This window comes from Syngnathus scovelli, chromosome 6 (genome assembly GCF_024217435.2).
Source record: "Syngnathus scovelli strain Florida chromosome 6, RoL_Ssco_1.2, whole genome shotgun sequence".
Lineage (NCBI taxonomy): Eukaryota > Metazoa > Chordata > Actinopteri > Syngnathiformes > Syngnathidae > Syngnathus > Syngnathus scovelli.
The window spans coordinates 5,644,067-5,668,855 of record NC_090852.1 but is presented as its reverse complement, the minus strand read 5'-3'; the positions used below and the strand labels follow the sequence as shown (position 1 = coordinate 5,668,855).

The 24,789-nt window shown below is 46.5% G+C and overlaps 1 protein-coding gene across 4 annotated transcripts in view; it reads left to right on the top strand.

The window, feature by feature from the left end:
• Window positions 1-24,789, top strand: part of ticrr (TopBP1-interacting, checkpoint, and replication regulator) — a 52,210-nt gene that overhangs the window by 8,689 nt on the left and 18,732 nt on the right. For 2 of the 4 annotated variants that reach the window (XM_049723225.2, XM_049723226.2), the window contains exons 2-4: window positions 9,773-9,867; window positions 9,973-10,079; window positions 10,185-10,308. The gene's annotated coding sequence lies outside the window, so the exon portion shown is untranslated. Of the gene's footprint in view, window positions 1-9,772; window positions 9,868-9,958; window positions 10,080-10,184; window positions 10,309-24,789 lie in introns of all 4 variants that reach the window. The other 2 variants (XM_049723228.2, XM_049723227.2) reach the window with 2 other exon arrangements.

Sequence of the window (24,789 nt, the reverse complement as noted above, 5' to 3'; positions counted from 1 at the left end):
GGCTGTATCGAGTGTCTTGTGTTCAGGATGTGGCGCAACAATTAATCCTGGGATTGATTCGCTTCCCATTGAATTGCCCCCAAACTCCAGATGTAATTCAACCTGTCCTTGTTCGTCGTAAGCTTCATTTCGCTCACCCGACTTTAAAACCGGCCGAGCCATGTGTCGACGCTTTGTATGGATTTTGACAAGAGGCGGAGTATAAAAATTGATCAGTGATGGGTTAAGAATTCTGCTCTATTGCATAGAATGGATTGTTGAATAATCTTGACTTTAGGCAACTGATGCATGGTGGAGTGCGCTACTTGCTGCAATTGATTGAAAGAATGTAACACGCTCATTAAATCAGAAACGGTGTATAGATGCAGGCAGGCAGGCAGGCAGGCAGGCAGGCAGGCAGGCAGGCAGGCAGGCAGGCAGGCAGGCAGGCAGGCAGGCAGGCAGGCAGATAGATAGATAGATAGATAGACAGACAGACAGAAAGACAGACAGACAGACAGACAGACAGACAGACAGACAGACAGACAGACAGATAGATAGATAGATAGATAGATAGATAGATAGATAGATAGATAGATAGATAGATAGATAGATAGATAGATAGATAGATAGATAGATAGATAGGCAGCCGGCCGGCCGGCAGGCAGGCAGGCAGGCAGATAGATAGATAGATAGATAGATAGATAGATAGATAGATAGATAGATAGATAGATAGATAGATAGATAGATAGATAGATAGATAGATAGATAGATAGATAGATAGATAGATAGATTCAAACAAAATTCTTTAGACTTTAGGGTTGTCCTCAGGTCATTGGGGAGCACCAGGAGTGACATTTGGGGAGAGGCGGGGTTTAACCTGGACAGGCTTCTAGCCAATCGCAGCGCACCACCAAAAGCCTTTGCGCTCATACTCCGACCCCTGGACAAGCGTGTCATATTCTTTTCTGAAACTTTTCCGAAGGTTATCACTTTTCTTTTTGCCATCCTGTCTTTCACCTTGCCGGTTGTCTCGGAGGCGTATTCTCAGTGTGGCAGTGCTCTTTCTCCGTTTGATTGACAGCCTGGATTCGATAGCGCCTTTGACCTTGGCTGCTTTTAGTCTGCCTCGGCTCCAAGCGCTTGTCCTCGCCTGCTTGTTTTGCTTTTTATGAAAGACCTCAATCGACCACCGCAGTTCCCCCCCAAACCCCCCCCCCCCCCCCCCCCCGCCACGTTTGCGAGATAATATACGCATTTAAAAGCTTCTCGAGGCAATCGATCTTTCCTCTGGGACGTGAAGAAGAGCTTGGAATAAGTGTTGTCAGCAGGAGGTTTTTACGGGCACATAATCCTGTTGGTCATAAGTTTGCGTTCTGGGGCTTGGTATATTGCGTCGGATCCTCGATCGACTCTCGACCGTTGGATGTTTTGACCATCATTGTGAAACGCGAGCTTGGAACGCCGCTCGACTGCTTCAAAGGCCTTTGAAAGCCGGCCTTCTCAGACAAAGTGCCAAAGGGGCAAACTGCGGGATGCGCTTTGATCTCGCCACGACTGTCACTTTGGATAAAAGACAAAAAAAAATTAGAATAAAATTGTCACTGAAGAAGCCAACTGGACTTTCATATCATCTGTGAGGCAGACGACAGGCACCAACGAATTTCATTTGACGCTCGTCGTGTCTTCTGGGCAGTTCAGGAGGTGTCGAAAAGCAAGATTGGCTTTTAGAATGAAATTCAAAGACGATAAAATCAATAGCGAGCATGCTATCGTCACACTGTAGATTGCCGTCTAATGTTCAATCCGACTTGCTGCTTAAGTAGTGCAAACAAAGCCTAAACAGAAACGATTGATTCTCGGAGGAAGGCCGCAAGAATGCTCGAGATCTAAATTGTTTTTTGTTCTCACTGCTGCAGCCCGTCAAAAATGACACGTTGCATTTAAACTGCACCTTGGGCTCTTCAATCCAGATGAGATATGAAAGCAAAATTCATACAAGCAGCCCAAAGAAGGGAAATTAATTCAATTTATAATCACGCTGACAATAATGATGATGGCTGTTGATGCCAGGAGCAAAACGTTATTGCCATCAAGATTGCATCAGAAAGACACTTTGGGCTTTCTTTCAGCTCACTGGGTGATCCCACACTCAAAAGTGGATGGCTGCGCCAATTTTTCATATTGCGCAAAAATGTGAGTCTCCGCCACACACATTGAGTGCCTCTGATTTCCACACCATCCATCCATCCATCCATCTTCTTCCGCTTATCCGGGGTCGGGTCGCGGGGGCAGCAGCTTTAGGAGGGACTCCCAGACTTCCCTCTCCCCAGCCACTTCATCCAGCTCTTCCCGGGAGATCCCAAGGCGTTCCCAGGCCAGCTGAGAGACATAGTCTCTCCAGCACATCCTGGGTCGTCCCCGGGGTCTCCTACCGGTGGGACATGCCCGGAACATCTCCCCCGGGAGGCGTCCAGGAGGCATCCTGATAAGATGCCCGAGCCACCTCATCTGGCTCCTCTCAACGTGTAGAAGTAGCGACTCTACTCCGAGTCTCTCCCGGATGACCGAGCTTCTCACCCTATCTCTAAGGGAGAGCCCGGACATCCTGCGGAGAAAACTCATTTCGGCCGCTTGTATCCGGGATCTCGTTCTTTCGGTCATGACCCATAGCTCGTGACCATAGGTGAGGGTAGGAGCGTAAATCGACCGGTAAATTGAGAGCTTTGCCTTTTGGCTCAGCTCTCTCTTCACCACAACGGACCGGTACAGGGTCCGCATTACTGCCGACGCTGCACCGATCCGCCTGTCGATCTCGCGCTCCATCCTCCCCTCACTCGTGAACAAGACTCCAAGATACTTGAACTCCTCCACTTGGGGCAGGATCTCATCCCCGATCCGGAGAGGGCATTCCACCCTTTTCCGATCGAGGACCATGGACTCGGATTTGGAGGTGCTGACCCTCATCCCGACCGCTTCACACTCGGCTGCGAACCGTTCCAGAGAGAGCTGGAGATCACGGCCTGAAGAAGCCAACAGCACCACGTCATCTGCAAAAAGCAGAGACGCGATGCTGAGGTCCCCAAACCGGACCCCCTCAACGCCTTGGCTGCGCCTAGAAATTCTGTCCATAAAAATTATGAACAGAATCGGTGACAAAGGGCAGCCATGGCGGAGTCCAACCCTCACTGGGAACGAATCCGACTTACTGCCGGAAATGCGGACCAGACTCTGGCATCGGTGATACAGGGACCCGAACCGCCCTTATCAGTTGGCTCGGCACCCCGTACTCCCGAAGCACCCTCCACAGAACCTCCCGAGGGACACGGTCGAACGCCTTCTCCAAATCCACAAAACACATGTGGACTGGTTGGGCGAAGTCCCATGCACCCTCGAGGATCCTGCCGAGGGTGTAGAGCTGGTCCACTGTTCCACGGCCAGGACGAAAGCCACACTGCTCCTCCTGAATCCGAGGTTCGACCTCCCGACGGACCCTCCTCTCCAGCACCCCTGAATAGACCTTACCAGGGAGGCTGAGGAGTGTGATTCCCCTGTAATTGGAACACACCCTCCGGTCCCCCTTCTTAAAGAGGGGAACCACCACCCCAGTCTGCCAATCCAGAGGCACTGTCCCCGATGTCCACGCAACGTTGTAGAGGCGTGTCAGCCATGACAGCCCCACAACATCCAGAGCCTTTAAGAACTCGGGGCGGATCTCATCCACCCACGGGGCCTTGCCACCGAGGAGTTTTTTTACCTACCTCAGTGACTTCGATCCCAGAGATTGGAGAATCCGCCCCAGAGTCTCCAGGCCCTGCTTCCTCAATGGAAGGCGTGTAGGTGGAATTGAGGAGGTCTTCGAAGTATTCTCCCCACCGACTCACGACGTCCCGAGTCGAGGTCAGCAGCACGCCATCCCCACTGTAAACAGTGTTGACGTTGCACTGCTTCCCCCTCCTGAGACGCCGGATGGTGGACCAGAATTTCCTCGAAGCCGTCCGAAAGTCATTCTCCATGGCCTCACCAAACTCCTCCCACGCCCGGGTTTTTGCCTCAGCAACTGCCGAAGCCGCGTTCCGCTTGGCCATCCGGTACCTGTCAGCTTCCTCCGGAGTCCCGCAGGCCAAAACGGCCCGATAGGACTCCTTCTTCAGCTTGACGGCATCCCTTACCGCCGGTGTCCACCAGCGGGTTCGGGGATTGCCGCCACGACAGGCACCAACGACCTTACGGCCACAGCTCCGGTCGGCCGCCTCAACAATGGAGGCGCGGAACATGGTCCACTCGGACTCAATGTCCGCCACCTCCCCCGGGACGTGGGAAAAGCTCTGCCGGAGGTGGGAGTTGAAGCTCTTCCTGACAGGAGATTCTGCCAGACGTTCCCAGCAGACCCTCACAGAGCGTTTGGGTCTGCCAGGTCGGACCGGCATCTTCCCCCACCATCGGAGCCAACCTACCACCAGGTGGAAATCAGTTGACAGCTCCGCCCCTCTCTTCACCCGAGTGTCCAAAACATGCGGCCGCAAATCCGATGACACGACTACAAAGTCGATCATCGAACTGCGGCCTAGGGTGTCCTGGTGCCAAGTGCACACATGGACACCCTTATGCTTGAACATGGTGTTCATTATTGAAAATCCGTGTCGAGCACAGAAGTCCAACAATAGAACACCGCTCGGGTTCAGATCGGGGGGGGGCGTTCCTCCCAATCACGCCCTTCCAGGTCTCACTGTCATTGCCCACGTGAGCATTGAAATCACCCAGTAGAACGATGGAGTCCCCAGAAGGAGCGCTCTCCAGCACTTCCTCCAGGGACCCCAAGAAGGGTGGGTACTCTGAGCTGCCGTTTGGTGCATAGACACAAACAACAGTCAGGACCCGTCCCCCCCACCCGAAGGCGGAGGGAGGCTACCCTCTCGTTCACCGGGGTGAACCCCAATGTGCAGGCGCCCAGCCGGGGGGCAATAAGTATACCCACACCTGCTCGACACCTCTCACCGTGGGCAACTCCAGAGAATTTCCACACCAAACGAGTTTCAAAACAAGCCGGGGAGAGAGGGAGGGAAGGCGGGAGGGACGGAAGAAGGCTGGAATTTTTTTTTTTTTCTCAATATTGCATACTGCCAGTCATCGGCAAACGTCATAAATTAACCGCACGCGTTGCAAGTGTGCCACATTGGAACTCACCAACAAAAAATTTGCAAACAACTTGTCGTTATTTTCTCGACAGGAGTCACATGGGTCAACCAAACACACGACACTTTTATTCATTATGGTCACGCCGCTTCTGTTGTTCATTTTCCCACTTGGCACTGCTCATTTTCCTTAAGATGGATTTTGTTATTAAGTGGACTCCAACAAGTATTGACACTGTCAACAAAGCCTTAGCACAGTTTGTTTCCTTGGAAACCTGCCCAGATCTATTTTGTAGTCCCAGCCTCAAATTTGACTCTCTTCCGGAGCTGCATTTTTGCTCCTGCAGTATACTGAAGATGATTAAAAAAAACTGTTTGCTCATTTGCTGTAAGAAAGCTTTTTTAACTTTTTTTTAATTTTATTTTTTTATATATTTATTTATTTAGATTCAACTTCCTTTTTTATTTTATTATATTTTTTATCATTATTACCGTATTTTCCGGAGTTATTTTAATATTAGCGTATTTTAAGTCGCTCCGGAGTATAAGTCGCACCAGCCATAAAATGCCCCAAAAAGTGAAAAAAACATATATAAGTCGCTCCGGAGTATAAGTCGCATTTTGGGGGGCAATTTATTCGACAAAATCCCACACCAAAAACAGTCATGAACGAGCAACAACAGGCTAAACAATAGCAACAACAGGCTAAACGATAGGTATGCTAACGTGACAAATACAAACAAAGAGCTGAGAACGGGCCTGACGTAACATATAGAGTGATTAAGGACAACTATTACATGAATAACATGTTTATAAAAACCATCGGTGTCACTCCAATTCATTAAATAGCAACAACAGGCTAAACGATAGGTATGCTAACGTGACAAACACAAACAAAGAGCTGAGAACAGGCCAAATAATAATAAATAATAATAATAAATATAAGAGGAGCAAAAATAGAGCAAGTGTACATACAGCAGACAGTGGACTTGGATATGGTGCTTTAAAGTGTTAATTGCTTTATTTGATGTTTTCTCCATTTTTTATGTTTTGAATATGTTCAAGATAAAGATATAAAAGCATGTGAAGTGATCAACTATACTAAAAATAACATGGGAAGTGGTCAACTATACTTGTAAGTACCGTATTTGCCGGTGTATTGGTCGACCTTTTTCGATCCAAAATCGACCGAAAAAAATCGACCTCGACTTATACACCGAGTCATAAAATTTAACTTCGTATTCATCGCTTCAAATGTGATGGTAACCAAGGCTGTTTCTCATGCATCTCATTGTGCGTGGGTGTGCGTCCGTCAGGCTCATCAAACAGCGAGAAACTGAATCATTATAAAGCGTTCGTCGCATTAACACGCATCCTCAGCAACAATTTCAAATATTCTCACCTCAATAACGGACATCGAAAGCCAGGCAGCGACGATGACTGCTAGGGGGAAGTACTGGGTATTGAGCGAATGTGCGAGTCATCGCGCGTCAAGCAACGACAATAACTACCGGTACGTAAACATTCAATCGCCATGTCTAAATGAATGTCGTTGGCACTTAGAAAATATTTGCCAAACTTGGCCAGACTTCCAGGGGAAGAGGCCGAATTTTCACTTGTTCTGGCCGACCGGAGGAACCAGCCGAGGCGGACACTTTACGGCGGTTGAGTCGTTGGCATTTAGAAAATATTCGCCAAACTTGGCCGGACTTCCAGGGGAAGAGGCCGAATTTTCACTTGTGGTGGCCGACATGGGGAACCAGCCGAGGCGAACACTTTAGAACCGGGCGGCGTGCGCGAGTGCGCGGCCCGCTGGAAGTCGAATGAGGCTCCGCGATTTCATCCGCGGTGCTTATAAAGTGCCGATCCGCTCGGCCGGAGCTATTTTCGGCCACCCGGCGCGTGTGCAGGGCCTCCCGGCTGTGCCGGGCGGCGTGCGCGAGCTCGCCGGCTGCTGGAAGTCGAATGAGGCTCCGCGATCTCCTCCGCGGTGCTTATAAACAGCCGATCCGCTCCGCGGGAGGTATTCCCGGCAACTTGGCGCGTGCGCATGGCCTCCCGGATGTGCCGGGCGGCGTGCGCGAGCTCGCCGGCTGCTGGAAGTCGAATGAGGCTCTGCGATCTCCTCCGCGGTGCTTATAAAGAGCCGGTCCGCTCGGGGGGAGCTATTTCCGGCCACTTGGCGCGTGTGCACGGCTTCCCGGTGGTGCCGGGCGGCGTGCGCGAGTGCGCTGGCCGCTGGAAGTCGAATGAGGCTCCGCGATCTCCTCCGCGGTGCTTATAAAGTGCCGATCCGCTCGGCTTGGAGCTATTTCCGGCCTCCCGGTGGTGCCGGGCGGCGTGCGCTAGTTCGCCGGCCGCTGGAAGTCGAATGAGGCTCCGCGATCTCCTCCGGGGTGCTTATAAACAGCCGCATGCGCACGGCCTCCCGGAATTTGAACACATTTCGTCAATAAATTTCGCATATTGAATTTTGAAGTTTAATATAATGCAACAATTGAGCTCCACTTATACAAAGGATATATCATAAAATCGTAAATTTCCGTCGAATTTTAGGGGGTCGACTTATACACCGAGTCAACTTATACACCGGCAAATACGGTAAGTGATGTCTTAATGCTCAAGTAAAAATTTGTGAAATAAAACATTTATAAGTCGCTCCTGAGTATAAGTCGCCCCCCCACCCAAACTATGAAAAAAAGCGCGACTTATAGTCCGGAAATTACGGTATTTATTTTTTGGTACAACTCGTCTCTTTCTTAATGTGAACCACGCGTTGGGTAAATGTTAACTGCTTTAGCTGTATACAGCTACGTCGGTGCTGTCATAGCAAAAGTTTAAACAAGGTTTAGTTTTTATGACGAGGCGACGTTACTGTGACTGTAATCCTGGTGCGCGTGTGTGTATGTATACACATTTATGTGTATCTTCCAAGAGTGTTACTCTTACGCTTTGGTCTGGCTCCTTGCGTTTGGATGCATCCCAAACAAGAGGCTTTTCCAAATACGATCAATGTGTTTGTGCTTCTCTTCATCCCCCCACGGTTTGGCATTGGAGCAATAAGAAAGTACGTTCTGTTTGTCTCACACGTCTGCCTCACAGCCTTGAGGTGAATGTCGGCTTTAAAAAAGGATCGATGACAAATTGTTGATAGCTGCGAGATCAGTTAGAATTTTTCCATCAGGGGTGTCTGCATTTTGGATTTTTTTTTTTTAAATGACAAAAATGCACACGCATGTTTTTGACAGTGCAGTGGGAAAATGCTCAATTCAGCCCCTGTACCTTTATATATTTAATGTAGTGATTCTTTTGTGTAACACTAGAGGGTGCTTGCACATCAATAGTGAGCACTTTTTACAAAAAAATAAAAATAAAAATACAGATTTCGTTAAAAAATAAAGCTCTATCTATGGCATCCGTCTGTCTCGAGAGACAATGGTAGCGCCATGGAGCATGGAATCACTGGAGTAAAGTACAGTGTCTTGAGTGGCTCAGCAGTCCGATTCTAGCATGACAGTCTCTCCCACAAGCCGGACATACGAATTGAGTTGGTTGCTCTTGGGCCTGAGCTTCCTGTCTCTGTTTCCTGCGTTCACGCTTGCTTTCCAAATGCTGGATTCTTTTTTCCTCGCCTTTCCTTACTCTATCATGAATGACTTGGCGCCGGGACTTACGATCCATCGCTTGAAGTTCCCAATTTTTCGTGTCGATACCTGTAAGGACCATGTCTCTTTTACACGCATCCTTAAAGCGCAGCATTGGACGACCCCTCGGGCGATGTCCTGAAGCGAGCTCAGCGTAGAGTAAATCTTTTGGGATCCTTCCATCATTCATGCGGCGCACATGTCCAAGCCATCTCATTTGACGTTGACAAAGCAGGAGATGCATACTGAGGGAACCAGCCTTTTCTAGCACCGAAGTGTTCGTGACGCGCTTTTGCCAAGTGATGTCCAGAATCCGACGTAGACACTGGATGTGAAACTTTTCCAGTCGGTTCTCTTGGCGAGCATAGATGGTCCATGACTCACTACCGTACAGCAATGTTCCGAGGACGCAAGCCTGGTACACTTTGAGCTTGGTGTTCACTGTGAGTTTTTGGTTACCCCACATTCGCTTGTGAAGCTTAGCCATAACGGCTGAGGCTTGGCCTATGCGCTTTGAGATTTCAGCATCCAGTGACAAATTGCTGGCGACTGTTGAGCCCAGGTAGACATATTCATCCACAACTTCAAGCTGATTGTTTTCGACACTGATTGACGGTGGTACCTGTATGTTCTGACCCATGACTTTGCTCTTGGTGATGTTCATCGACAATCCAAATGCTTTACAAGCATTAGTAAAACTGTCCATCAATTGTTGAAGACCACTCTCTGTGTGTGCGACTAAGGCTGCATCGTCTGCAAACAACAGTTCGCGTACTAAAAAGGTGCGGACCTTGGATTTACTCTTTAGGCGAGATAGGTTGAACAACTTTCCGTCGCTCCTAGTATGAAGATAGACGCCTTTTTCAGAATGACTGAATGCCAACTTGAGCATTTGTGAAAAGAATATTCCAAATAATGTTGGGGCCAGAGTACAACCCTGTTTCACCCCATTCTTTGTGGTGAATGGTTCCGATGATGTACCGTTGAAGTTAACGGTGCACTGCGTATTTTCAGGGAAGGAGGTTGTGATGCTGAGCAACTGTGGAGGACAGCCAATCTTCTTCAGCATTTGGAATAAACCACTTCGGCTCACCGAATCAAAAGCTTTGGTAAGATCAATGCATGCAATATGAAGTGGAGTTTGTTGTTCTCGACATTTTTCCTGTAGCTGGCGCAATGAGAAGATCATGTCGACTGTAGATCTTTCTTTTCAGAATCCACACTGTGACTCCGGATACACACGGTCAGCTAGGACCTGTAGGCGGGCAAGGATAACACGGGCAAAGACCTTGCCAACTACGTTCAGTAGAGAGATACCACGGTAACTATCACAACTACTACGATCTCCCTTGTTCTTGTACAGTGTAACAATCTTTGCGTCCTTCATATCCTGTGGTACTTTGCTGTCTCTCCAACACCAACACAGAAGTTCGTGGAGTGGTTTCAGAAGCGCTGGTTTTCCGCACTTGATTAGCTCGGGAGGTATTCCATCCGCACCAGGAGACTTCCGACATGCTAGAGCATCAATGGCCTTGCTGGGCTCATCTAAGGTTGGTTCATAGTCTAACTCGTCCATCACAGGAAGGTCTTCTAACGTACTGATTGCGTCTTGCGAAACTGACGATGGATTGGCATACAAGTCGAGGTAGTATTCTACCCATCTCGGTAGCTGTTTGCTTTTGTCAATGATGACTTCACCAGTCTTGGATTTTATGGGCGCATATTTCTTCACTAATTTTCCAGTAGCTTGTTTGATGCCTTCGTACATTGCCCTGACGTTGCCATTAGTTGAAGCATTTTGAATGGTTTCTGACAGCTGGATCCAGTAGTCGGTCGCGCAGCGGCGGGCTGTTCTCTGGACGTTAGCCCGTGCAGACTTCAGTTCCTGAAAGTTTTTTGTACCGTAATTTCCGGACTATAAGTCGCGGTTTTTTTCATAGTTTGGGTGGGGGGGCGACTTATACTCAGGAGCGACTTATATATGTTTTTTTTTCACAAATTTTTACTTGATCATTAAGACATCACTTACAAGTATAGTTGACCACTTCCCATGTTATTTTTAGTATAGTTGATCACTTCACATGCTTTTATTTCTTTATCTTGAACATATTCAAAACATAAAAAATAGAGAAAACATCAAATAAAGCAATTAACACTTTAAAGCACCATATCCAAGTCCACTGTCTGCTGTATGTACACTTGCTCAATTTTTGCTCCTCTTATATTTATTATTATTATTTATTATTATTTGTTTATTTATCATTTATTCAATACTCTTATTTATTCATTGTTAGTGCCTTCTTGGTTTTTTTTGTGTTGCTTGTATGCATATGTGTACTATCTCACCGAGGGATAGTGGAAATGTAATTTCAATCTCTTTGTGTGTCTTAGTATATAAAAAAAATATATCGACGATAAAGCAGACTTTGACTTTGATAAAACAACCCAAAAAAATTATATTTTCAGACGAAACTGGATGAGGGCGCTCTAAATTTTACCGTTGGCCGTGACTCATCAACTGGGTGGGCTTAAGAAAAATGGCACCAAAAAGAAACTCATATTTTGCAGGTTACAAACTTCAAGTTGTAAAATATGCAGCTGAAAACAGTAATCGAGCAGCAGAAAGAAAGTTTGGAGAACCGTGATGTACCAATGGATTACTATTTTAAGTGACGTCAGTAGCGCGGCGCGCCGGTTGTTTACATACAAACGTGCCCACACAAGGACTACCGGCATCATTAGCGGTGATCATTTCTAAGTGACACGGAGGACAAAGAGTTTGAAGGAATTAAGGATTTGGAGTGACATAGAAGGTTTGAAAAACTATTATGGCTTTTACGCACGCCCGGTCTCTACTGAGTCGGGGGCCGACGCTCGGCCGAGTGGCTGTCCGCGAACGGTGCGCGGGGCTCGGACATGGCCATTACGCATGCCCGGTCTGTCTGGAAGTCCACGCCGCCACACGCTTGGAAGTTTGTTTTGTTTAATAAAGAGCCGTTTACCAAACCTACGTCTATCCTTGTACTTTGTTAACGCTACAATATAGTTATATAGTAGATCTGTGGAATAAAGACGAGGCTGACGTCAGGGCGCACGCGCGGCGATGTTGACAAAGGACGAGGAATTTGATCGATGGATTTAATGGAATTAAAGTGCACGGATGGTTTGATAATATTATTGGCTTGTATTATAGTTATTTAAAATATAGTTTATCTATCGTTATATGAGCCTGTGGAATATTTTGAAGCGCAAGCGCCCTCAGCCATTGTTGACAAAGAACGATCGATGGATTTAATGAATTGGAGTGACACCGATGGTTTTATAAACATGTTATTCATGTAATAGTTGTCCTTAATCACTCTATATGTTACGTCAGGCCCGTTCTCAGCTCTTTGTTTGTGTTTGTCACGTTAGCATACCTATCGTTTAGCCTGTTGTTGCTATTTAACGAATTGGAGTGACACCGATGGTTTTTATAAACATGTTATTCATGTAATAGTTGTCCTTAATCACTCTATATGTTACGTCAGGCCCGTTCTCAGCTCTTTGTTTGAGTTTGTCACGTTAGCATACCTATCGTTTAGCCTGTTGTTGCTATTTAATGAATTGGAGTGACACTGATGGTTTTATAAACATGTTATTCATGTAATAGTTGTCCTTAATCACTCTATATGTTACGTCAGGCCCGTTCTCAGCTCTTTGTTTGTGTTTGTCACGTTAGCATACCTATCGTTTAGCCTGTTGTTGCTATCGTTTAGCCTGTTGTTGCTCGTTCATGACTGTTTTTGGTGTGGGATTTTGTCGAATAAATTGCCCCCAAAATGTGACTTATACTCCGGAGCGACTTATATATGTTTTTTTTCACTTTTTGGGGCATTTTATGGCTGGTGCGACTTATACTCCGGAGCGACTTATAGTCCGGAAAATACGGTAGATGGGTGCTGCTTGTACTTGTTGAATGCTTTGCGTTTGACATCAAGGACTGACTCCATTTCGGCAATGTTCGCCTCAAACCAGTCTGTGTCGAGTGGAAGTGCCATAATGAAGCATTACAGAACGAGGCCGTGAAGCACCTCTGGTGGCTTTGCTGGCTTCTCTCCTCGTAAAGGCATAATAGCTTAATGGCGGGACAATTTGGGAGCAGCTGGAGGCCGAGCAGCACAGGCAGCTGTTTCAATTCCGACCCCGAGTCGGCTTGAACATCAAAAATAAGGAAATCCAAAATGTATTGTGTTGTAGAAACTTTTTTTTTGCTGTACTAATAAGAGTGGAAACAAATTACATTGAACGAAGCCACAGTGTAGCGCCATCTACTTGTCACAATTAAAAGCAAAAAACCCCGCAACCATGCCATTGCCCACAAGCCTAAAAAGTGTAATTTTGCGGCTTTCCAAGTGTTCAGCTTGGCTAGGATGACTGCTCGACTAGTCTTGTCTCTCTGATTACTTTTCAGTTCCTTCGGTGGGCAATGTGCGTGCTGACGTGATCCCCCGGCGACCAACCTAGTTTGCACTCATCACCCCCCCCCCCCACACACACACACACACACTTCCCACACCCTCACACACTCCTCAACACATTCAGGTGCTGAAAGCCACCCATGAGAACCTCTTCCATCCAGAGGTCTTTGGCTCTTATCACAGAGACGGACGGCTGTTGCCACTCACTGCAAAACTCCGACCTGATGAAAATTTCCAAGCGCTTGTCATCTTTCGGGTCATGTAACTTAGCAATACCTTTTCAAACAACATTCGAGTTCTTGGTAGTCGTGCGGCCTTCGGCTTTGGAATGAATTTTAAAAATAGCGCTGGGGAAAAAAAATGCCCACGCCTGACTGAGTGACAATAGACGGGCAGCTGTAGCTCCCAGCCAAAAGTACCGACTGCTCAAAAATGGCTTATGGCAATGTCATCACTTTGACGTACACACACAGAATGTGTGCATTGCACTCGGAGCATACAAAGGAATCCTGTTTGACGCTTCCCCCCACCCCCACCCCTTTGGTATCCATGGAAGCACAAATCAGGTCACAACATAAGACCGGGCACATCATCAGCGTTACTATTAGCTGTCTGTAAAGGCCAATTCAGTTTCACGTTGGAGACGCCCGGCCGTCCGTTTTCCACAAGAGATGAGCTCCACTGGTTTTGGCTGAAAGACGCCGGATTTTAATAATATTGGATATTTCATTATAGCTTGTTTTTATTTGGTTTTGACTTTAGTGTTAAAATTCAGGTCATTAGTTTTTTCATTCAAGCAAGTTTTTACTGTTTTGTTTTTTTTTTTTACTTCGTTTAAGTTGAGTTTTTCTTATGTATTTTTTATTATTTTTAGTATTAGTTTTAGGGCGTTTTTATTTTGGATTTTTAAAATTATTTGTAGTATTAGTTTAGTATTAGATTTTTTGGGGCGCAAGATAAAAAGAGTCACCAAGCAACGTAAAACTTTAATTCTCCCCCCAAAATTAATTTCCATCGTATTTAAATGTGATGCTCAATAGAAAATCACAAGGTACTTGTTAACTGACCAAATTCACACAAGCGGCATAAACAACTTCCACATGTCTTCGTTTTGAGCCCAGTCGAGTACCGCGATGCGTGATGAGATAAAGGGAAGACGACTTTCAATGCTGGCCGAGGATGCAAGCGTGCATGTATCTTTCGCTTTCTGTCTGTCTAGATTGGACGTGCTGCAACTTCTGTGATGATTGAGAGCCTTTGAATTTCCTCTGCTTCTTTTCCACCATGCAATTGAGATGGCTAGCTACTTAGGCTAGCTTGCTCAACTCTACTGGGGAACTTTTTTTTATTTTTTGTACAGCAAGTCATTGCCCCCCAATGACTGGAGGCACATGTGCTTCGCTCATTTGAAGAAAATGTCTCTGGAGCACTTGAATGGCTCGCCATGAAACGCGGGACAGATATTCCAGCTTTCTGGCAATTTTATTCTTTTGAACTGACAGAAGGCCGGTCAGTGATTTAAAAGGGCCGACAAAGCAAGCACATTTTTTTGTGTTGTGAGGCCTTCAAAACAGGACACCTTTGCCATTTTACATCGCCTAACCTTCCTTATTTTATTTATTTTATTTATTTTATTTATTTTTTTAATGACTTTTCCTTTGGTAATATTTGAATAAGTAAACGATTCCTCTATTTTGAAAGGGACTCTAAAATAGCCAAGCAAGACAAAATCATGACTCCAGGCCACAGAATCAATATCCGCCCTGATTGGATTGAGCAGCTCCCACTGTCGTCGTGGCGACTCCCACGTGATTGCGTTGTCCTCCTTGTTTTCATTTCGCATTCAGAGCCAAAACAAACGCTCATAAATAGACCTGATGCCGTTTGTAATCGCGCTCACCTGACAGCATGGAGGTGAGCGCAATCTGCATGGAAATTCCGTCTAAATCGCGATGTCTGCTGCTCAGCTCAAATGTCGGCTCGACAAATACCTCAAACGCAGAAAAGCAAAAAATGGTGGAAACTGCTGTCTCGCGGCAATCTTTCCAAAAAGCAACGAGAAGCTGAAGATAGGCCCGGGCAAATACTTTTGAACAGCCATTGAGAGCATGAGGAGAAGACGTAAATGAGCTTGGTCAGGAAGCGCCAATCAGATGTCGGCGGCCCGCTTTGTTGGCAGCGAGCAGGTGGCGGGTTGAGTCTCATCCCGTCATTTCCACTCGCCATTATTCTCTCTTTGGCCATGCCTGTCATCCCAGATTCTTTCAACATTTTCCATTGTGTGCTGGCCAAAAAGCGCAAAGCCTGCTCCCTGTCACTTATTAACGCGCCCAGATCCTTTTGTGATGGAGAATATCTGTAAAAATATGGACAGTTTGAAGAATGAAGCGGAACCATCTTTTGGAGTGAATTCTTGCCGGAATGTAAAACAGGTGCTCGGAACTTCCAATTGATTCTGGTTCTTCCCTGGCAACTCTTTTTGACACCCAATTTCTCTTGTGGCTAATGGACTTCACATTTGCAGCGCGGCCGATACTTCAGACGCAATCGATGCGGTCCAAACAGAGAAAAAGACTCTTGGCTGCTTCTGCCGACCGACACCTTGCTGCAACATCTGGCGCTCATTATACCGTCCTAAGGCTAGCTTTGCGTTCAAAGAGTCTTGTCATTTTTTTTTTTTTTAGTCAAAGCCACCCCGAAGTCTGCAAAAGCGAAATGTGCTTTGGCTACAATCCTCGTGTTGCTTACGTGACCTCTGGCACACATTGTAAATCTTTATTTCTTTAATCTCCGTGTTAATCGTATCCACCGACTTGGGCGACTTGCTAAATGGTTCTCGGTTCGATTCCAAGTTTTGTTTTGCTCCCGGCTTCCCACATATTACTGAATAAATGAAAGAACTATTATTTATTTTCGAACAACTTCTAGAAATAAAGAAAAATTTAAAGAAAAGTAATTTACATCCGAAAGTAAGAAAAGAAGAAATTAAAATATAATAATAAAATAACAACAATTAATTAGGTCGCCTTGACACACCTCAAAATAATCACTCCCGATAATCTTTTTAGAGATTTCTAAAATAACCTGAGAAAAAATAAAAAATGTAGCTAGTATTTGGCTGCCCCAATTTCATGGCGCTTGATCAAAAAGGACACCAAACACATTCAACAGGCACACACACACACACACACACACGCACACACACACACACACACACACACACACACACACACACACACACACACACACACACACACACACACACACACACACACACACACACACACAGCAAATTGCTTGTGTGGTTGTCCACCACGCCCTGCCTCCATTCTCAGCCACCTGCAAAACAAAAGTGAGCTGGAAATTTCACTACAAATTACCCCGTGTCTGCCAAATCCCCCTCGGGAGCCGAGGAAATCAAAACCCTGGATCTCCCTGCAACTTTAGCTCCGCCCCCCCAAGCAACCCACCCACCTCAACCCACCCACCTGCTCGGGGCCACAGAAAATGTCTTCGTTGGGTCTCGTTTAACACCAATACTGATTCAGTACTTGAGTCCAAAAGTCACCAAGATTAAAAAAATGTGACCTGTATAAAAAAATATTTATATGTGTTTATAAATATTTGTTTTGAGCCTTATGAGAAGGGCAGTAAAAATAAACAAGCAGTGTCATTTGGGCCTCAAATATACTTTTTGGATTTATGGCCAAAATGTTCAACGTTAATTTCATCGGGCACACATTTTGTTGTGTTTGACGGATTTTCAAAGTCAAAGTCAAAGTCAGCTTTATTGTCAATTTCTCCACATGCCAAAGACACACAAAGAAACCGAAATTTCGTTCCCCCCTATCCCACGGTGACAAGACATGGCTCACAACAGACAACAAGTAAACAAGTATAACAAAAGCGTGCTGAATAAATAATGAATAAATAACACAACAACAACAATAATAAACAACAATAAATAAATAGGAGGAGCCGAAAAAATAAAAAAATAAAAAAAATAAATAAAAATAATAAATAAAATAAACAAAATATAAAACATATCAATATAATATATAAAATATATAAAAGCCCAACGCTGATGTAAATGTGAACATCTTCAAGGCCTAATCCAGACAGCGCAGATGCAAATCCTGAAAGAGCAGTTTCCTCATCGTACTTGTTACGGGGGCGCCGGGTCAACGTGACACCGTGAAACTGAGCACGCATTCCTGCAAAGAAAGCAAGAAAACTGAGACCTGTTTGTCTTCAGGGGGGGAATCAAAGGGGAAGCGCATAGTTGAGCAGTGAATAATGAGCCCAGCTGCAGCCACCTGCTCCGAAGGGGCGCACTGCCTCCTGGCGACAAAGCAGCCAGGCGTAGCATATAGTGTAGCGTAGCATATAGCCTAGCATAGCACCGTGTAGACGTGACACAGAGATGAGTGTCGAAAGCTGCTCGGAAAAAGGATTAGGGCCAGTGACGTGCGCCAAGTGGGCCGTTGCCAGCTGCTCGGCGGCGCAAACGTCTTCAAGCTGCGCCGGTTTCGGGCCCGTTATGAATCCTTTCACTCCTCCGCCCCGTCAGCGTGGAGGCCGCCTCTTCCTGGGAATGTCCCCCCTTGCCCACCTTCACATTTGGAAAAGATTTCTCCTGTTGGGGGTGGAGAAGAGGAATGCACAATGAATCTAAATACAGTCGTGGCTTGAGATCAGAGTTGAAGTTGTTTGTAGAGCGTACTCTTGAGTCAAAACACTTATACGTGTACAATTGTACACTTAATAAAATCATTCAACGAAATGTATCAAATTCAGCCATTTGTGCCGCCATTTTGACTTCACTTCAATGAGCATTGTGTTCCTCCTTCCAAAGAAGAGTTTCACGTGAAATTTTCCGTTAGTATGTCAATTGGACTAAAACGAACTTAAATACACAATGTGTGTTTTTCATGTTTAGTTTTACAATTAACTCCAAAGTTGGAGGTGTGATCCCAGAGCTCTGCTGCAGCCACATCAGAGCTTCAAATGTGGGAGCAGGGTGAAGGTCATGGACCAATAAAAAGGCAAAGTAGCACAGAAGCAATTGGGCCAACCATAATGAAGATGAATGTGCTCACATTTGACAACATTAGACCAGAACGTCACAGCTGATATAACAACTCTGACTTTAGATCGACTCTGGTGGATTTATATTTATTTTTGTGGTTTGTAGGAGTGTGGAAACAGCTGTTCGGATGATGTAATACGCCACTCATTGGCTTGTGTGCTGTGCCCGAATAAATGTAAACAATAACACTCTTATTTATCAGTGGCACTCTGAACTTGAGTGTGCTTTCACTTACAGTGACTAGTTTGGCAATAACTGAAAATAATTGACCTCGCTAATTTAATTCCAAAACGAGATCCAAACTGGTGCCTTTGCTTATACTGCTACCTCTTGGTGGAACATTGTTACTGCATTTTTGTTTTGTGGTCAAGGCACGACAATATTATTTAGTTACTTTACTTAATTATAAATGTATGTGCCAATTTAGAATGTTAGAATTAACAAAAGTATTTAATCCGGCCTACCACAAAATTAAAAAATTGCCCAAATGTCGCCGATATGAAAAGGTTGCTGCGTCCCTGCAGCAATTAGTGTGATTGTGTTAAACAGACACTAGATGTCTGTCTACACGCAAAAAAAAAAAATAATCGTAATAATGATAATAGTAACCGTAGAAATAGCTTTCTGAAAAAACATCCATCCATCCATCCATCCATTTTCTGAACCGCTTAGTCCCCACGGGGGTCGCGGGTGTGCTGGAGCCTATCCCAGCCGTCATCGGGCAGTCGGCGGGGGACACCCTGAACTGGTTGCCAGCCAATCGCAGGGCACACAGAGACAGACAACCAATCGCACTCACACTCACACCTAGGGACAATTTGGAGTCTTCAATCAGCCTACCAAGCATGTTTTTGGAATGTGGGAGGAAACCGGAGTGCCCGGAGAAAACCCACGCGGGCCCGGGGAGAACATGCAAACTCCATACAGGGAGGGCCGGAGGTGGAATCGAACCCGCACCCTCCTAACTGTGAGGCGGACGTGCTACCCAGTGCCCCACCGAGCCGCCCTCTGAAAAAACAATGGTTCTCAAAACGTTTTACTTTCCACTAGAGTCTAGTGCAGGTATGGGCAAACTACGGCCCGCGGGCCACATCCGGCCCACGGGACCGTTTAATCCGGCCCGCCAACCCTAAATAAATTGTATTATTAAACTTTTTTTTTTCGGTCATTTTGCCTGCAATGACTGCGTTTCCCCAGTAGATGGGGAACCACTCGCCTGCGCATTTACTACCGGAAGCCGTGTCAGAAAGCTCGGTGCACACTCACAAGTGCGTGTACGTACTCAGTAGTACGGAAATGGCGCACTCGCGCTCTATTTGTAGCAGTGCCGAATTTAGTGACGACAGCATTCTTGTAATTTGCGCGCCGAGTTTTCGGATACAGTTTTACGCTAAAGCCACCCACAAACCTTCCCCTGGAATCCTTCCATTAAAATGAGTCGCCCAAGGAAAAGCAAGGTGGACACTGAGTGCCGAGTGTTTAAAAAGAGTGGCCAATTTGGCTCGACGTACGCGACGTGACGTTCAGCCACATGAACATCAACATCAAATGAACACTGAAAATGAAGGGGAGGCTTTCAAGTTTGTTGTAAAAAAAATGCATTTTGAATATGATCTGTACAAATAGCAGGGATTGAAACTTAGCGACCATTCTCATTTTCAAACAATGCAGGATGCTCAAGGACATTGATGCACCACCTGTTTGTGACTAATCTTAACCTTAAGGCTTACTTTAAGGAAGTGTTTTCCGTTTCCTCACTTCTGTTACCAGGTGTTTGTGAGTTAAAACTCTGCTCTGATTTTCAGATACCCTTCACCGTGTTGCCGTTTTGATTACTTTATTTGGATGTATGCTTTCACCGATTTTTGAAGATGATATATTTGGTCAGAATGTTTGCCGTTTGATGTGATCTCATAAGATAAACATACATCTTTCATTAATCTGACCTGCAGGCACTGAAGTGATGGAGACTGTTATTCATAATAACAGTGTCATATTTTATGAGAATCACTGATAGCAGTTTTTTAGGGATGTTTTTTTTTTTTAATGCTGTTAATAAATGCATTTGTTTTCAAAAAACTTTTTTTGAATATCCATGCGTTACTACCTACTAAAGGCCCAAATCTTTTATGCAATGACCTTTACAGGTCGTTTATATTACTTCACACAAACACTACATCCAACTGCTCCTGGTTCGGCCCCCCGGTCAAAATTTAGAACCCAATTCGGCCCGCAAGTCAAAAAGTTTGCCCACCCCTGGACTAGAGGAAGCCCGTGTTGCACCACAATCGGATTATTAGTTGTCAACATCCCTGTCACTCAAAAGCGAGGGTTATGATTTTTGTGACCTCGCTTGACTCTTCCCTTGACATTTTTTCTCCTGGCTTTCTCTTTTTCAGAAGACAAAAAAAGCGGTAATGGAGACAATTTGTCAGGCCCGACTGCGCAGGCTGCTTCAATAACGCCGTGACATTTCACTCAAAGAGGAACTCAAGCGGAAAGCGACCGTTAAATCTTCATCCCGCTCGGTTTTTGTAAAAACCTCTCGGCGACGCTGACTGGCTTTTTCCAATGTTGCTCACGCAGAGTATAATATTTACAAGTATTATCCTAAGAGGTCTGGAAGTCAAAATGTGAGACAGACTTTGTTTAGGTTTCTTAGTGTTCTTAATCTACGCACAGGCCAAAGTACACTGGAGGTGGACAAGTTCTTCTTGGAAGACTTCCCGCTTGTTCCCAGTGGAGCGACTTTTAAAAGACTGCCTGCTTTTGAATAATTGCTTTCTCCTAAAATGGACACTGAATCAGCCTTGTTGTTCTCGGTCGTGATTCACACACATTTGTCATTGTGTGAAATTTGTATCTCAAATCAACACATCCTTAGAAATGGATGCAAATCATTTCCATTGCATTTTGTTCGATTTGCTCAATTGTCATTTTCTGAAAATTGTAATTTTCAGGCTGATTGTGCTACAATGGCTCAAAAATTAATTTTGAATATGTAACACAAGCTGGAATTTTATTTTCCTTGCCAGTGTGTGAACACACGCACACACACAGGCAGCTCGGATTTACACACAGCGCTGACACAATATATTGTGTTTAATATTAAAGGAAGCGTGGGTGGGAACCAAGAGCGCTGCACTTTGCCGGCGTCCAAAAGAGAGAAAAGGATAAGGTCACAGGTGTTTTATGGTCCGCCTCCCCCGGCGCCGCTACAAAAGCTTGGGCCTGACGTCTGGCCAAGAATGGGGGGGGCCACGCGCTCCATCAATCGGCGCTTACAAAAGACACCCGGATCACCCGCTGAAGTTTACAAGTCGCCGCTCCGTATTTCAGATGTTTTTTTTGTTTGTTTTTTGCGGCCCCCTTTTTAAAATTGGGACACACGTTTTGTCATTTGTGTGCGTTTTGACTTCCTACACGGTCTGTGTACACATGGACACGCATGGACACATCAGCAAAAACAAATATGCCCCCGTGGAAAACTCAATGCAGCTCTGTTTGACCTTTGTGTATTTTATCATATCAGCTCTTAAAGCAATAGTGCATGTTTTTTTCGTTTTTTGTCAACAACGCAACGGCTTATCGTAGCTTGACGGCGGTGAACAATGCTAGCATTAGCATGTGATAGCAGCACATGTGATAAACTCATCAAATTTCCTACATGTCTTTTGCCAGCCACCAAAAAGAAATCAAATGCAATAGTCTCTCTCCCGTGATATGTTTAGGGTCCAAATAGTGCCTGCCAGTGACGTGCGGTGAGGGTTGGGGTTGGTGAGGCACTGACTCAGAGTCAGATTTACAAACGTACTGTATGACGCTAGGGCACTGACTCACAAGTCAGATTTACAAGCATACATGGTTGTTATCCCATTCTTGATTAAATTTAATAACATTTTAAACACACCACTGTACATTTAAACACACCACTGCAGTATTCTTACCTTTACTTGTAAATGAAGTCTTTTTTAAAGTACCAATCCTTTTGAAACGAACGTGTTGTAGTCCGTCCCGGGAGGCCCGTAGTTTGAATTAATCCTCGCAAATCTTGGTCTTCCCTTACTTATGATTTCTTGCTTTGACTGAAAGTCAAGTTTTGAAAAATTTCTTATCTTCGAGATTATATCCTCCATTTTCAGGGAAAATAAAGCCAAATAGCAACGCGTTAGCACCGAATGTTATTGGTTGTTTTTCTTTTCTTTTTTTTTCTTCTTAATTTACTCTCGCATTTACTCGTGTCATGAACAATTAGCCGCAGGCTCACTATCGCCCCATCTTTGAAGCAAAAGTACTGGCTGCCTCAAGGCCCGTATTTTCCCGCTGACTGCAAGCACGCGCCGTTTGCACGCGCTCAGTACAGTGTGTGAGTGGTGCACACTCTCACACGCACGCCCTGAGAGGCACTACCTGTCACTGCCTCAGCTTCCATGATTCTCGTCTCCCGTTGTTATTTGAACAAGAAATACAGCTATTTGTCAGGCTGGGGACAAGGCGGAGGACTCGGATGCAGAGTCGTTTCTTTCTTGGATTTATTCCAGCAAGCACACTGATCAAAAGTACAAATCAAAGCGCCTCTTGCGAGGGAAAACACGTGGCAAAAAGTACAAACAAAAGGCGTCGCACTGAGGTGAGACAAAAAGGCTATGGGGATCACAGTACTAACAAAAGGCGTCGCTCGGGGGCGAGACAAAAAGGCAATGGGGATCAAGGCACTAACAAAGGCGTCGCTCTGTGGCGAGACAAAAAGGAGGGGTCTTACTGAGAGCTCGGACGTCAAGGAATCGCTGGTGGTCGGGACGAGGCAAGACACACTGGCACAAGACACGGACTAAATACACACAAAAGGGCGGGGACACAGGTGCTGACAATTAGTGTCAATTACGCAGGTGCACACAATCGGGATCAGGGAAGACAAGACAACCAAACACCGAGGAAGGAAACACGAACTGAAACGGAAGGGATGACAAAATAAAACCGGAAGTAAAGTTACGACATCGACGAGACAAAAAAACGGAAAAATAAACGCGACCGCATGACAGAACCCCCCCCCTAGGGCCGGATCCCAGATGGCCCAGGAGCTTCAGGGTGAGCCGCATAAAAGTCCTCAAACAGTCCCGGGTCCAAAATATAACTAGGCGGCACCCATTGCCGCTCCTCCGGCCCATAACCCTCCCAGTCCACCAGGTACTGCCAGCCCCGGCCTCTTCTGCGCACGTCCACCAGTTCCTTCACGGTGTAGGCCGTCCCACCTCCCACAGTCCGCGGAGGCGGGGGCGGCGCAGGGTCCGGCACCAATGGACTGTCCACAACCGGCTTGATCTTCCCGACGTGAAAGGTGGGGTGGACTGCAAGAGACCTGGGCAAGCGGAGACGCACCGCGGCCGGGTGCACGACCTTGGTGATGGGGAACGGACCCACGAAGCGAGGCGCCAGTTTCCTGGAGTCCCCCCGGTGGGGGAGATCCTTGGCGGACAGCCAGACGCGTTGACCTCGCTGGTACACGGGCGCCGGACGTCTCCTCCGGTCAGCCATCCGCTTGACTCGGTCCCCCTGTCGGACCAGCGTGGCCCGTGCCGCCGACCAGACGCCACGACAGCGGCGCACCAAGGCGTGGGCCGAGGTCACCGTCACCTCCGGCTCACTGTCAGGGAAGACTGGGGGCTGGTAGCCATACACACACTTGAATGGGGACATACCTGTAGCCGTGGTGGGCAGGGAGTTGTGGGCATACTCCACCCAGGTGAGGTTCTTGCTCCATGAGGAGGGGTTCTGGGAGACCAGGCAGCGGAGGCTTGTCTCCAACTGCTGGTTGATACGTTCCGTCTGCCCGTTTGCCTCCGGATGATAGCCTGACGTGAGACTCACGGTTGCCCCTATGAGCCTGCAAAACTCCCTCCAAAACCTGGATACGAATTGGGGCCCCCTATCGGAGACAATGTCTTTCGGAAACCCATGAACCCGGAATATGTGGTCCATCATCACGGTGGCTGTTCGTCTAGCGGACGGGAGCTTGGGCAAGGCGATAAAGTGAGCCATCTTTGAGAATCTGTCTACTACCGTGAGTATGGTGGTTCGCTCATGCGAGGCCGGAAGCCCGGTGACGAAGTCCATGGATATCTCTGCCCACGGACGCGAAGGAATGGGTAGGGGATGCAGCAACCCCATACGGGCGCCGTGGGAGTTCTTATTCCGAGCGCAGACGGTACAGGCTGCCACGTATTCTTTGACGTCTGCCCTCATGGAGGGCCACCAGAATCACTGCTGGATGACAAACAGGGTTCTGCGCATGCCTGGATGACAAGAGAGTCTGGAGGTGTGAGCCCAATGGATGACTTGGGATCGGAATTGATCTGGGACAAAAAGTCTGTTTTCCGGGCAACCACTAGGGGGTGGCTTGTTTCCATTGGCCCGCTGTACCCGGCCTTCGATTGGCCAGGTCACTGCTCTCACCAGGCAATGCGGAGGCAGAATGGATTCGG